Consider the following 14990-nt stretch of genomic DNA (forward strand, 5'->3'; position numbering starts at 1 on the left):
AGTGGCTGTACAAAAGTCAATATTGCAATTTGTAAATTGCAATATCATGTTCAGGGACAACAATGCACCCAGCCACAGACAATCCTCCTTTCTACTGTTATAAGTAAACCAACTAGCCAAACTAAATCAGATTCTGGTACATAGCGCCCAGGGAGCACTGGATTAGACAATGATAATTTCAGAAGGAAATTTATCAATTTAAAACAAAGCATAATTTTGCAGGCTAATCACAGACAGTGTGGTGCTCACCAATTATAGAGGGTAATTTATTTACTACTTCAAGATAAACAAAAAGGGGCGCTGCAACAAAACTTAAATGACAACGAAATTTGCTAATTTTAATTCAGATATTGTTTTGCAGCTAATAATGCATCTTAGCCCAGAGAAAATAACATCCTTTTCTACTATTTTAACTAAAATAATTGAGTAAATTAGAAATGACAGCCCTTAAGGGGAACTGTTAGAAAAATCAATTACGTAGGGCCCACGGGGTGAGTGAGTGAGGTGAGTGAGGTGAGTGAGGTGAGTGAGGTGAGTGAGGTGAGTGAGGTGAGTGAGGTGAGTGAGGTGAGTGAGGTGAGTGAGGTGAGTGAGACTCTTTTTATGGAGTCTCAGGGCCAGTCTAATTAGCAGTGGAGGAGGATGAACCATTGAGTCTGAACAATTGGCATTTTCCTTCCATCAGGTTTAGCTTACAGGATGATGCCAATAGGTCAAGTTACATTGGCTAGTTATTCATAATTACAAAGACAATCAGGAACTAGAGATGACAAGTCTGAATCAGTGCCCACATAAGTAAGTTTTCCCTGATGCACAAGTACCCAAACACAATTAATTGTCAAGGAGGAAAGTGACTGACAGAGATATTCACAATGACTAAACAAAGCCAACCATGGAAGACGACAGTGGAAGTGGGAGAAGGAAGTTCTGAATTTGAATAAATGCATCAATATCTGCACCAGATTTCCTAACTGTATAAAAAGAGATCAGAGAATATGCTGAAAAGGTGATAGAAAGTCTGCAAAAGGATCTAGACAAGTGAACAGACAAAATTTTAACAAATGGAATAGAAAGAGTGCAAAATGTGAAGTTGACCGTTTTGAAATTCTTTTTCTCCTTCCCAAAGTGAGGCACAACAGTAAGCTGCAGTAGATTAGATTCCCTACAGTGTGGAAACAGGCCCTTCAGCCCAACCAGTCCACACCAACCCTCCGAACAATAACTCATCTCCTTCTGACTAATGCACCTAACACTATGGGCAACTTAGCATGGCCAATTCACCTGTCCTGCACACCTTTGGACTGTGGGAGGAAACCGGAGCACCCAGAGGAAACCCACGCACAAGGGGGGGGATTATGCAAACTCCACACAGAATCACCCGAGGCAGGAATTGAACCTGGGACCCAGGTGTTGTAGTTCAGCAGTGCTAACCACTGAGCCACCATGCCACCCAAGGACCTCAATAGAAGGACCTCAGTGTGCATTGTATATGACAAAAAATTAGCAAGTATTTAGGGAGGCCATTGCAACTTATTGAAAGGCAGGTTAGGGAGGGCATGGGGTCGGGAGAGTGAGAGAAGCTTGTGAATCAAAGTAGGGAAGTCTTACTAGAACCCTGTGGGTTACTGGCAATACCATACATGGCGTACTGTGTATAGATTTTGTTGCCTGATGTGAGGAGGAATAAAGTCATAAATGAAGATGAAAATTACATCAGTCTCTTCTACTGTTGCAGGCTTAGCTTTCTTGAAGATTCTTCCTAAAGCGAAGTCTATGAAAACCTGAACTCAGATTCAGATACTGCCATGGTTTTGGAGAGTTGGGAATGCTGCCACAGGTGAGCCAAGCAGGAGTTCTGTGAATGACCAGAGGCTCTTTTATTTCATTTCAACAAGTTGGGGTTCTTGACAGTGCTAAAATGAACAAAGCTACTAAACATCTCCCTCTGTCTCCCAGTGCTGCTGTTTCAAAATGTCTGTGTTCAGATGATGATCTTGAATGTAAAAATAGCTGCTGTTTCAAACTGTCAAATCATGCTTCCTTATTAGATATTAGGTTAATCCCAGCTTGGGAACACAGACTCATTTTATTTTTAAAGCTTTAGACTGTTACAAGTGATTAACTTTTTAAAATGGTCTCAGCCATTAGCTTGATTAACTGTAATTCTTTCAGGTATTTGGTAAGATGATCTCTTTGGGCCTCAAGGAAAACCACTGTCAGTTAATTTCTGTTTATCCCTGGAAATGGTGACTGAATTTCACAAAAGATCCCTCATGATTCTCTGAGACAATGACAGTCCGGTCTCAGTTATGGTTGAGTCTTGTAAAACTTATTGCAACCATTTTAGAATGCAAGTCTAGTTTATTACGGATAACTTCATGCATGACAACCTGGGAACTCTACTTTCTTTGAAAGCAATAAGAGCCAGAATCCTGATCCCACACCTAGAGTTTCAGATGTTTTGCAGCTATTGTCTTCCTCTCAAAAGATACCTTCACAAAACAAAAAAAGTAGTATTTTGAAATTGTATCATGAGGGGCTGAACAGTTGCCCTTGGACTAGATCTCTTTCAATCAGCGCCGTACCCAGAAGGTGCATACATGGTGGTGGCCAATTTAGTGGCTGCCCTCTGGTCTGTTGCCCCTAATAAAATGCTTGCAGATTGTCCCGAAACTGTCCGCCCAATACCTTTACTTCCATCATTTAAAAAAAAAGGTCAGAAGTGGGAATGTTCAGCACTTTGGGCTCTCTACAGCAAGACATGCAAATAACACCCTACAACTGCCAGGCAATGACATCTCCAACAACAACAGTTAGGAATTCTACAGTAAGTATCTCAGTTTCTGCCTGTCCGCCATCTATAAAATGCTAGGAGCATGATGCAGTGCTCCCCACTTGTTCGCATGAGTACAGCTCTAGCAACACTCAAAGCTTGACATGATCCAGGATAAATTATCTTGCTCCAATGGCATCTTATCATTCACTTTCGCTTCTGTCAAAAATTCGTACACTGCTGTTGTGCAGTGGAAACACAGCCATCATCTGCAGGTTGCCCTCCAACCTACACTCCCCATCCCGTTTTGGAAATTTGTTGTTAGAGTCCTGGAACCAACAGCCCCATAGACTGCAATAATCCAAGGTGGCTGGCGAAAGTGAGGACTGCAGATGCTGGAGATCAGAGCCAAGATTAGAGTGGTGCTGGAAAAGCAGAGCAGGTCAGGCAGCATCCAAGGAGCAGGAAAAATGACGTTTCGAGCAAGATCCTTCATCAGGAATCATATCTGATGAAGGGCTCTTGTCTGAAACATTGATTTTCCTGCTCCTTGGATGCTGCCTGACCTGCTGTGCTTTTCCAGCAGCACTCTAATCTTGAGTCCAAGGTAGTAGCTTACCACCACCCATACCTTAGTTACATAAGGCAGTTCATCAATGCATGACCAATGGTGACCAACGAGCCTGCAACTGCAAAATTTGAATGTATCAATGTCTGATCACACTTGAAGAGCAGAAGTAATATCTGAGGTCACTTGAGATTAGCAAACATCCTAAATATTGGGTGGGAGGTTGCTAAATAGCGAGCACCTTATTGTATAGGAGTGACTATTACCCCTAGGGGTGCAGTCCCTGAGGCCATATGTTGCTTAGAGAGAAAAGAAATCCCGTTACCAAAAGTTCACTAGGTGGCAGCTAGGCTCACTGGTCCATTTGCCACATGGCAACAGCACCCTACTGCTAGATAAAATGCCCATGAGGTAAGGAAGGTGTTCTTCATTGTTCCTTAACTGGCTCAACTGAACTTTGAAAGGTGATACATCTGCCAGCTTTCGGCAAAGCAGCCTTCCTGTAACATTTTTCCAGCCCGTCACTAAGGGACTGGTTAAGTAGTTTGATAAGCCACATAAACTTATGTTTAACCGCAAGGGAAATGATGTGCAAAACAAAACAATTGTGCTCTAAATTTCTTATGACAGTTTGAAATTTCCTTACCCCAGAATAAACTGGACCACATCTCAATTATTAGACTTTATACCAAACTATTGGAATTTCAGGCCATTATTTATTGTATTCCAGCAACATTAAGCCATTTATTATTCGCTACAATTTAGGAAACCGCCTCAGCTTAACAACACCTTTAAAAGATGCCTTCTTCTTTCCATGCTCATAATATTTGATGGTTAAAATTAGGAACTGGAGTAGGTCAGGAGCCTCTTGGGTTTCATCTACCATTCAATTAGATCATGGCTGATCTGCAGTTTAACTCCATTTTCCTGCCTTGGCTCCACAATCACTTGATACCCTCAATAAAGATTATAGGTCATAGCCTTAAAAGCTGCAATTATTCCAAGCAATTGTCCTTTGAAGACATGGCATCAAAATCCTGGAAGTCCATTCTCAAATGCACAATGGGTGTTAGCTGCATGGACTTCAGCAATTCGACAAGGCATCTCAAAACCATTGAATAGGCTTACAATAAACGCCAGCGGATTCAAGACCACCCACATCATATAAAAGGAAGGGAAAGATAGATTAAAGCAATAATTATTAGTAAGCTGATGGTAGTTGTCTTTTTGACCATGTTCTAAAATTTACCTCTATCTGGGGTTGAGGGGCAGGGAGTTTGACAAATGACAGCAAACAGCATTCAAGAGTAACATTGCGTTGCAGTATGGAAGGGCCCTCTTCAGCCTGTTATACCTGTCCTCGCTCTCAGTACTACTACTCAGAACAAAATAAAATCTATCGTTAGCAGACCAAACCTCGCAGAAAAGCCTTCCTGACAAAGAAAATAAAAAAGGTGTTTAAATCTTCTATTCTAGTTTGTATCCATAGCTCATGATTTTAATGTTTTGCCTCACCCCATTCATTGGGTGCTACTCTATGCACAACTGTCATGTTCTGAGAAAATAAAGGGGCGAGATGCACATTTGAAAACCTTGTATGCTATTATATTAAAAGTCATTAATCCCATGGAAAATTCCAATTAATGTAACTTCATGTATATACAATGGCACCAATAGTCTGCAGGTTTGATCATTTACATTATATTAGTAAGGTTCCTTGCTGTGGGCGTCTGTCATCAGCAACTGTTTGCTAATGTGAAAATGCTGGAAGGGTAATATTCATAAATACAACTGGAAAGAATTAGAAATTCAAAATGAGAAGGCTGCTTTATTGTGTGTTTTAAAGCAAGACTACTGCCTGCTCATTGAGACAGCCCAGTATCTCAGTCAATAAAGGGTTGTCAGAGGCAGCTTGTTCCTCATCATCAAGTAAGGCTCAACTCTTCCGTACTGTATTTATATATGTGCAGAGTAGGTTTTCAAGTACATTTCTTAGTGTAGTGTGCAAGACATCTCTTCACATGCTCAGTCTTGAGTGGTGTCTTCTTCACTGATGCTAGTTATCTGATTAATTCCATCATGACGGAGATCAATCTTATTACACCACAAAATAAAAACTAACAAAGGTGCTTTGGGGACAGTTTGGAACTGAACAAGACACATTCCTTATTTTTTAATGACAGAATTTGAGGTCAATGATCTGCACAGCCTTGAAAGCAATTGCAATCCACTGTTGTTTACATGGAGATTGGTTACTATAACAACAAAGGTGAACTATACTCCCTGTCCTGCAACAGTTCAACCGAGTTCTTGAGCATTATACAAATATTGACTGCGGTTAACGACCAGCAGCAGTGAGCTACCACAATAGGTGCTTTCAGTTGTGCACTGCAGCTGAATGCAAACACCCAATCCTCCTGTCATCAACTGACCTTGTCAAGGTAAATTTTCTGTGTTTACCAACAGCAGTATAATTTCACAAGGATGCTGAGTCTACATCACAAATTTGTTTTAAAATAGCAGCAGAATATTAGGCATTACTGAATGCTGTATTCATGTCGGAGAATTTCTGGAGACTTGGGACATAATTCATGCTGGTGTGAGTTTACTGAAGACTCTGGTGAAGGTGTCATCTTTTAGGTTGAGGTTTTAAACTACATTAGATAACTGTAAACATTCCTATGGCATGTTTATTGAAGAGGAGCTGATGAGCTGTCGCTAGAGTCTTGGCTAATATTGCCTATTATCCAACACTGATAACAGTTCCAGGTCATCACATGCCCAGAGTCAAAGAGGTGTGTTTGATTACTTCCTCTTCCCTGCAAGCCTCCTGACCACAGGATTAAAAATAAATGTGCATCATGTAACCATCACAAACCTTGTCACAATTTGTTGTGTACTGTAGGGCTCCATAAGAGCAGCCCAAGCAGCAGGGGCCTGTTCTCAATTTACACGGCAGCTTGGCTTTGAAAGTTTGCATGCTACTTCCCCACATGCATAGATTCCATCTGGAGTCACAAACTGTTTCAGTGTAGTCCTGGTTAGCCTTTAGCCACTCCTAGTTTTTTTTGTGCTTCCTTAAATACTGCAGCAGTCCTTCATGCTAGCTGAACGAAGGCATGGGGAATGGTTTCACATATTAGGTATTAACCTGCATGATATGGTAGTTACGGTTACACATACCAATTGGATAGGAAGGGAGTAGAGTCTCTTTTGATTGCACTACATCTTAGTGTGGACATGCGGCACTGAAGAGTGATGTGTGTGCAATCAGTGGCATCCTGCAAGATAGGGAAACCCACAGTCTTCACAGCTACATGCACACTTCACATGATTTGCTCCAGCAAGAAGTGAAACGTATTCATCGCTCTTGGAATATAAAGCCTTGGTCACTTTCCTCATGCATCAGATGACTGGTAAACCCATGACCACTTCCATCTAGAAGGCCAAGGGCAGCAGATAAATGGGAACACCACCAGCTACAAGTTCCCCTCCAAGCTACTCACCATCCTGACTTGGAAATATATTGCTATTCCTTCACCTGTTGCTGGGTAAAAATCCTGGAATCCCCTTCCTAAGGGCATTGTGGGTCAACCCACAGTTGGTGGACTGCAGCGGTTCACCAGAGCCTTCTCAACTAAGAAATGGGCAATAAAGGCTGGCCCAGCCAATAACGCCCACAACCTACAAGTGAATAAATAAATTCATACATACATCTGGGTGATACAGCAAATATCACCTGCGCCTGCCAACAAAGGGGCTGGCCCAATGGCTCATGGTTACATGACTGCACATCCAATGGCAATGCCTTCCTCACCCAGCAAGCCATGTTACATTTCAAGGAGCGCTCCCCATCTCATGCTTAGGGCTAAAGCTTACTCAAGGGCAGGGTTCATGCTCCTCTCTACCCGCTCCTGGTCTCTCTTACCATGGGTAAAACATTGGCAACAGAATGAGCAAGCATTTAATTGGTCATCAAGGGCCTCAACTGGTCTACAGAAGAGAGTGCTGCTTACCATTTCTGCTACAAATCAGTAAAATATCCACAAGAGTGGTCAAACACCACTGGACTTCTGTGAAGTTCAATTTTACACACCCACTTGCCAACCTATCCCATGGAGAAAGTGAGGACTGCAGATGCTGGAGATCAGAGCTGAAACTGTGTTGCTGGAAAAGCGCAGCAGGTCAGGCAGCATCCAAGGAACAGGAGAATCGACATTTCGGGCATGAGCCCTGCTTCTGGAATGAGGGAAGTGTGCCAAGCAGGCTAAGATAAGAGGTAGGGAGGAGGGACTTGGGGGAGGGGTGTTGGAAATGTGATAGGTGGAAGGAGGTTAAGGCGAGGGTGATAGGCCGGATTGGGGGTGGGGACAGAGAGGTCAGGAAGAAGATTGCAGGTTCTCACCTAATCACCCTCACCTTAACCTCCTTCCACCTATCACATTTCCAACGCCCCTCCCCCAAGTCCCTCCTCCCTACCTTTTATCTTAGCCTGCTTGGCACACTTCCCTCATTCCTGAAGCAGGGCTCATACCCGAAATGTCGATTCTCCTGTTCCTTGGATGCTGCCTGACCTGCTGCGCTTTTCCAGCAACACATTTTCAGAACCTATCCCATGGGTCATGTAAAATTCCAGTAACTTCCCCCTGCTGATGATTAGGGAATTCCTCTCTGACCACCCTATGGATACAACTTATTTGTCAAAACCAATCTCCTCTCTTTGAGCAGTTCATTTTGTTTGATGATCTTGCCTCCAACAGGAATGTAAATTACTGCATATCTGTGTCTGGGAGCATTTAGTTTGTATAAGATTCTTGAGTCAGGACAGAGTTCTTTTGGACAAGATGCACAAAGACAATTAGGCCATTTAGCTCATTGAATCTGTTCCAACATTCGATCATGGCTAATGTGTTTCTCAACCTTATTCTCCTGTCTTCTCCGCATAACCTTTGATCCCCTTACTAAATCAAGAACCTCTCCCTTTCTTGAATACATACAATGACTTGGCCTCCACAGCCTTCTGTGACAATGAGTTTCACAGATTTACTACTCTCAGAATCAGAGCATCCCTACAGTGTGCAAACAGGCCCTTCAGTCCAACAAGTCCACACCAACCCATCCAAAGAGCAACTCATCCAGACCCATTTCCCCTATCCTATATTTACCCCTGACTAATGTACCTAACCTACATATCCTTGGACACTATAGGCAATTTAGCATGGCCAATTCTTCCAACCAGCACATCTTTGGACGTTGGGAGGAAACCAGAGCACCTGGAGAAAACCCACACAGATACAGGGAGAACATACAAATTCCACACAGACAGTCGTCCCAGACTGGAATCGAACTCGGGTCTTTTACTCTGTGAGGCAGCAGTACAAACCACTGAGCCACCATGTTGTCCTCAGGCTGAAGAAATTCCTCATCTCTGTTCTAAAAGGTCACCTCTTCATGAAGAGGCTGTGCTCTCAAGTCCTAATTTCTCCTGCTAGTGGAAACATCTTTTCCATGTTCACTAACTAGGCATCTCAGTATTCTTTAAGTTTCAATGAGATCCCCTCTTATCCTTCTAAACTCCATTGAGTACAGATTCAGAGTTCTTAACTGCTCCTTATATGACAAGCCCCAGGATTATTCCTGTAAACCTCCTCTGAACCCCCTCAAAGGCCAGCACATCCTTCCTTTCATATGGGGCTCAAAACTGCACACAATATTCCAAAAGCAGTCCAACCAAAGCCTTATACAGCTTCAGCAGTACATCTCTGCTTTTGTATTTCAACCGTCTTGAAATAAATGCTATTATAATATTTGCCTTCCTAACCGCCAACTGAACCCGCATATTAACCTCAAAAGAATCCTTAACTGGGAGTCATACGTGCTTTTCTGGTTCAGATTTCTGAAACATTTCCCCTTTTCAAAAATAGTCTATGCGTCTATTTTTCCTTTCAAAGCCCAAAACCTCTCCCCTTTCCACATTATATTCTCGCTGCCACTTCTTTGTCCACTCACCTACCCTGTTCAAATCCTTCAGCAGCCTCCCCACTTCACCAACACTATCTGTCCCTCCACCTATCTTTGTGCTGTTACCTGCAAATTTAGCAACAACATCTGCATTTCCTTCATCCAGAGAGTGTTAGCATATAACCTGAATAGCTGTGCTCTCAACACTGACCCCTGCGGAACTCCATTTGTCAACAGTTGCCATCCTGAAAAAGATCTTTTAACCCTACTTTCTGCCAGTCAGCCAATCCTTTATCATACCAGTACCTTGCCACTAACACCATTGGCTCTCTCCCAAATGCCACATCATTCCCTGAACATGTATAAATTTAAAGTCCAAAAATCAAACACTTCCGCTGGCTTAGAGGTCGTAGAAAGCATCATCCACAAATTGCTGGGTTATTAATTTTTAAGCAACTCAATTGTGGACTCCTTCCTGCCAAACATGCACGCAGCTGCAGATGTCTAGGAGACGTCACTAGCTGGAGTATTGATCTCTGAAACAACAGCACTGAGACCCAATCACCACCGCATTATTCTGCTTAATTCAAGCAAACAGTTGGCAGATATGAACTAATGCTGTCACCAAGCTGGCACCCAGTGTACTTGCATGACGAGCGTGTACAGCTTCAGTGGGTGCTATTTTGGAGGCAAAACAGCATGAGTCACGCTGAAAACCTGATTCAGGCACCACATTTTGAGGGCAAGATCCTTCTACTTCACATATACTGACAATGTGCAAACAGTGGCAGGAGAGGACTCATTCACAGCAGGTTTTTCCTAATCGGATTGTGGCTGCCATCTGTCTGTTCAAACCAGCATGAGTGTTTGAATGATATAAAGAGAGAGAAAAAAAAATCAGTTCCCCATTTAATGCTGAAAATGGAGGTCATCTTCATGAATGACAAAGCAAGCACATTAAATAAAAATCATTCCAACATTTCCCAGTCCTACTTTTGCCCATGCTGGGTTTTAGACTTCACAAGTAACAATGGCCTCTTTTGCCATCTCAAAAATGCAAGCTCATTTGACCCTGGTACTGCTCTCCATTTCAAAACACTGATTTTTCTCAGAGACTGTCTTTTCTAACCTATAAAAGAAAACTGAGTCTGCTGTTTTGCCTCCAATATCAAGCCAGTACGAGCAAGCCAAGAGTTTGGCCTTGGGATTTGTTCCATTTTCAAGGTGGAAAAATTATTTGGCTGGGAGGGGGGGGGGGGGGGGGGTGCAGGGGGGCATTGAGATCGGTGTCCCTCTGAACCAGAGAGCATGACTTCAAATCCCACCTACTCCAGAGAGAGGTGTATAATAACAGGTTTATTAGAAAATATCAACACTCAGCACTGGGACTTTCAGGCTTTTCTGGAAAAGTAGACCCAGCTATGCCTGTTGTAGCAACTCAACCGCACCCTGAAAGGAACATTTAAATAATCCAGTCGGAATGTGGTCTCATTTCCCTTCTAGCATGCTTGCTCGGTATCCTGTTCTATTGGTGTGCAGAAAAGGTGGCACAGTGATGATCCCAAACCGTGAAGGCTATGTGAAAATCTCAGCTAGGATGAGATTAGCAAGTGAGCCTCATTTCATGGCCTGTGCTGGGGTAGCTTCTGACCATGTAGCTAGCCCAAGGTCCTGGTGACCCTGAAGTTTGACAGCAGCATCTCCACAGCACAGCGAAAATGACTGAAAGATAACTGCCATTAAATAGACTACCACTAAACAAACTCATATTTTGTTTCTGCACATATCCTACTTGCATCAAGATAAAAAAAAAACACACCAAACTGTCACTATAAAGAAAACTTCACATTGATCTGACCTAGATCGTCAGGAATTCCAGCAAAAAAAATTAAGTCAATAAATAGCAAGAAAAGTAAGAGATAATTTAAAAAAGGTAAGTGTAGATCTGGGTAGTATAATATCCTAATTTTATTACTGGCTCATTGCCCAAGAAGAGGGCAGTAATAAAGTTTGGTTTACTGCTGGATGATCATGCCATTTATAATATTGGAACATTTGCAATGGTGGAAGGTTTACGCAGACTAACTTTGCTAACCATAGATGGCTGTCCCTCACAAATGTAGCCAGATGTGGAGTGCCATAAGAATAGGTGTAGGGCTCACTACTTTTCATCATTTATATACGTGATTTGGATATGAACATAAGAGATCTAGTTAGTAAGTTTGCAGATGACACCAAAATTGGAAGTGTAATGTATAGTAAAGAAGGTTACCACAGATTACAATGGGATCTTGATCAGATGGACCAATAGGCTGAGGAGTGGCAGATGGAGTTTAATTTAGATAAATGCAAAGTGCTGCATTTTGGGAAAGCAAACCTTAGAAGGACTTGTACACTTAACAATAGGGAGCGTTGCTGACCAAAGAGACCTTGGAGTGCAGGTTCATAGCTCCTTGAAAGTCGAGTCACAGTAGATAGGATAGTGAAGAAGGCATCTGGTATGCTTTCCTTTATTGGTCACAGCATTGAGTACAGGAGTTGGGAGGTCATGTTACGGCTGTACAGGACGTAGGTTAGGCCACTTTTGGAATATTGCATTCAACTCTGGTCTCCTTCCTATTGGAAGGAGACCGTGAAACTTGAGAGGGTTCAGAAAAGATTTACAAGGATGTTGCCAGTGTTGGAGGATTTGAGCTATAGGGAGAGGCTGAATAGGCTGGGGCTGTTTTCCCTGGAGCATCAGAGACTGAGGGGTGACCTTATAGAGGTTTATAAAATCATGAGGGGCATGGATAGGATAAATAGACAAAGTCTTAGCGAGTTTTAAGAAGATCTGTAGCTCAGGTTGAGGTTCTGGATGTAGGTTTGCTCACTGAGCTGGAAGGTTCATTTCCAGATGTTTCGTCACCCTACAAGGTAACATTTTGAGTGGGCCTCTGGGCAAAGCACTGTTGATAATTCCTGCTTTATATTTATATGTTTGGGTTTCTTTGGGTTAATTTTGTCATTTCCTGTGGTGACATCATTTCCAGTGGTGATACCATTTCTTGTTCTTTTTCTCAGGGATGGTAAATGGGAGTCTAACGCAATGTGTTTGTTGATAGAGTTCCGGTTGGAATCCCATGCTTCTAGGAATTCTTGTGCATGTCTCTGTTTGGCTTGTCCTAAAATGGATGTGTTGTCCCATTTGAAGTGGTGTCCTTCCTCATCTGTATGACCCACTCTCACTAGTATCCTTACATACAGATAAGGAAGAATATCACTTTGACTGGGACATCACATCCATTCTAGAACAAGCCAAACAGAGACACGCAAGAGAATTCCTAGAAGCATGGCATTCCAACCAGAACTCTATCAACAAACACAGAGTTAGACCCCATCTACCACCCCCTGAGAAAAACAGAAAATGGCATTATCACTGGAAGTGATGTCACCACAGGAAATGACAAGACCAACCCAAAGAAACTGAAATATATAAATAGAAAGCAGGAATTATCAACAGTGCTTCACCTGGAGGTCTACTGAAGATGTTACCTAGTAGGGTGATGAAGCGTCTGGAAATGAACCTTCTAGTTAAGTAGCAAACCTACATCCAGACAAAGTCTGGACAAAGGGCGCAGACGAGAACTAGAGGGTATTGGGTGATGTGTGTAATGAGTGAGCTGTCAGAGGAAGTGGTGGAGGTTGGTACACTTGCAACATTTAAAGGGCATTTGGATGATACCACAAAATGATTAAGAAGGCTTTACAGAGATATGGGCCAGCTGCTGGCAAATGGGACTAGATTAGATTGGGATATCTGGTCTTCATGTACCAGTTGGACCATGCTGTACATCTAGATTAGATTAGATTACTTACAGTGTGGAAACAGGCCCTTCGGGCCAACAAGTCCACACCGATCCGCCAAAGCGCACCCACCCAGATCCATTCCCCTACACCTAACACTACAGACAATTTAGCACAGCCAATTCACCTAATCTGCACATTTTTGGACTGTGGAAGGAAACCAGAGCACACAGAGGAAACCCACGCAGACACGGGGAGAACGTGCAAACTCCACACAGTCAGTCGCCTGAGGCGGGAATTGAACCCAGGTCTCTGCGCTATGGCAGCAGTGCTAACCACTGTGCCACCGTGTCACCCACTCTGAGAGTCCATGTAATATGAAGAATTACTAAAGGCAGTCATTTAGTTTTGCTGATATTGACACTAGTAAAAAGGCATGGAGTATTTTCCAAGGCTCAAACGCCATGCTCTCACTTTATTTGTGCTTCCAGAGGTAATTTTGTTTCCATTGGCAACCTCCGCAAAATAATTTGAGAGTCACTGCAAAACTAAAAACCAAAAAAAGGGTTAATAATTCAACTCAGAGCAAAACAGAATGGGAATCCGAAATTCAAATTTCTTACAAAATGATATACCTTATTAACTCAGCCAAATTGGTTTTTCAACAGAATAATTTAAGCACAATAGAACAATTTAAAATACAGTTTCTCTTAATTTCAAATTCTGACATTCCCTGGCTACATGAGGTGACTCATACACACATACATCTCAAATTTCAATAGACAGGGTAATATATCTAATTTACAACTCGAGTGCATTAACAGAGTTACCTAATTACAATGGATAGACACATCAGACTCTTAAATAAGCCACGGTGGTATTTTCCCGTTCTCTCTCCACCCCACTCCCCAAACACCCTCCTGCCCAAGTGGTGACCAAAGCAACGGTCCCCTTTAGCTATAAACATCCTCCACTATCGGGCTCACTCTGTGTCCATAGAAATTGTCAAGCACCATTTTATTTGTTCCTACAACACACAAACCAAAGGCAGGCTCACTTCCCAATGTGCTAACAGGTATCCTGTTTAGACAATGCAACGAGGGTCAAAACGTTTACACATCGATATTGAAATTCAAACAGGAATGCCGGTCCACACTCAAATAACAATCAGCAACACCCCCCCCCAAAAAAAAAGATTATTAACTTCCCAACTGATGATATAGCCAAGGAGTCATTTCAAAGAACTGCTGTCCCCACAGAATCAGATTTCAATTTAAGCTTCCTGAACAAGGTTAGAAGCACAGGGAGTTAATAATTTAAATGTCTGTCCACAGGTTCACGTAATACCTAATGTGAAGCAGAAAGCTAGTAATTTGCTTACCAATAAGCCAGGTCCTTCTCAGGTTCACTGAAACTTTTCAGCCATTAAACCTGCTGTACTTTTGTCTGGAGGTGAAGAGTCAGTGCTTTTATTTCCTCTCCTTGTCGGTTGAACTTTGCTCTTGCAGGTATATATCAATGCAGCCAGTTCTATCACCGCCACCCTGCTTCTCTAATTCCAGAGCCCTTTTTTTGCTGGACAGACCAGTATCACTACGTCACTTGTTGGCCGGCTGCTTCTGCTCAGTGCTCTATTTTTCAGTGAAGTGGCTGCACAGAGCAGTGTTAACACCCTGTACTGCAGGTAGATACAGTAGAGACTGGCTCTACAGGTGGGAGGGACTTAAAGCAGTCAAACAGGCTGCAAACAGCTGTTATTTAAATAGACTGGGACATACTTTTTATATCTCAGCTGTCATTTAAATTAACTGAATATTCCCATCGCTGTTGTTTACCAACCTCTCCAGCACACAGTTCAATAATTAAACAGGTATTATAACATGGATTTGTATAGACTTTGTC

General features: G+C 42.5%; 1 protein-coding gene across 2 annotated transcripts in view; it reads right to left on the reverse strand.

Moving 5' to 3' along the window:
• The window catches only part of eps8l2 (EPS8 signaling adaptor L2), a 178622-nt gene extending 163876 nt beyond the window's left edge, over positions 1–14746 (reverse strand). Inside the window, exon 1 of one of the 2 annotated variants that reach the window (XM_087996608.1) lies at positions 14470–14746. The gene's annotated coding sequence lies outside the window, so the exon portion shown is untranslated. The remainder of the gene's footprint in view (positions 1–14469) is intronic. The other variant, XM_087996610.1, reaches the window with a different exon arrangement.
• Positions 14747–14990: the final 244 nt, after the last annotated feature.

This window comes from Chiloscyllium plagiosum, unplaced genomic scaffold (assembly GCF_037043375.1).
Source record: "Chiloscyllium plagiosum isolate Xiang-an unplaced genomic scaffold, Cpla_swu_hap1 HiC_scaffold_18, whole genome shotgun sequence".
NCBI lineage: Eukaryota > Metazoa > Chordata > Chondrichthyes > Orectolobiformes > Hemiscylliidae > Chiloscyllium > Chiloscyllium plagiosum.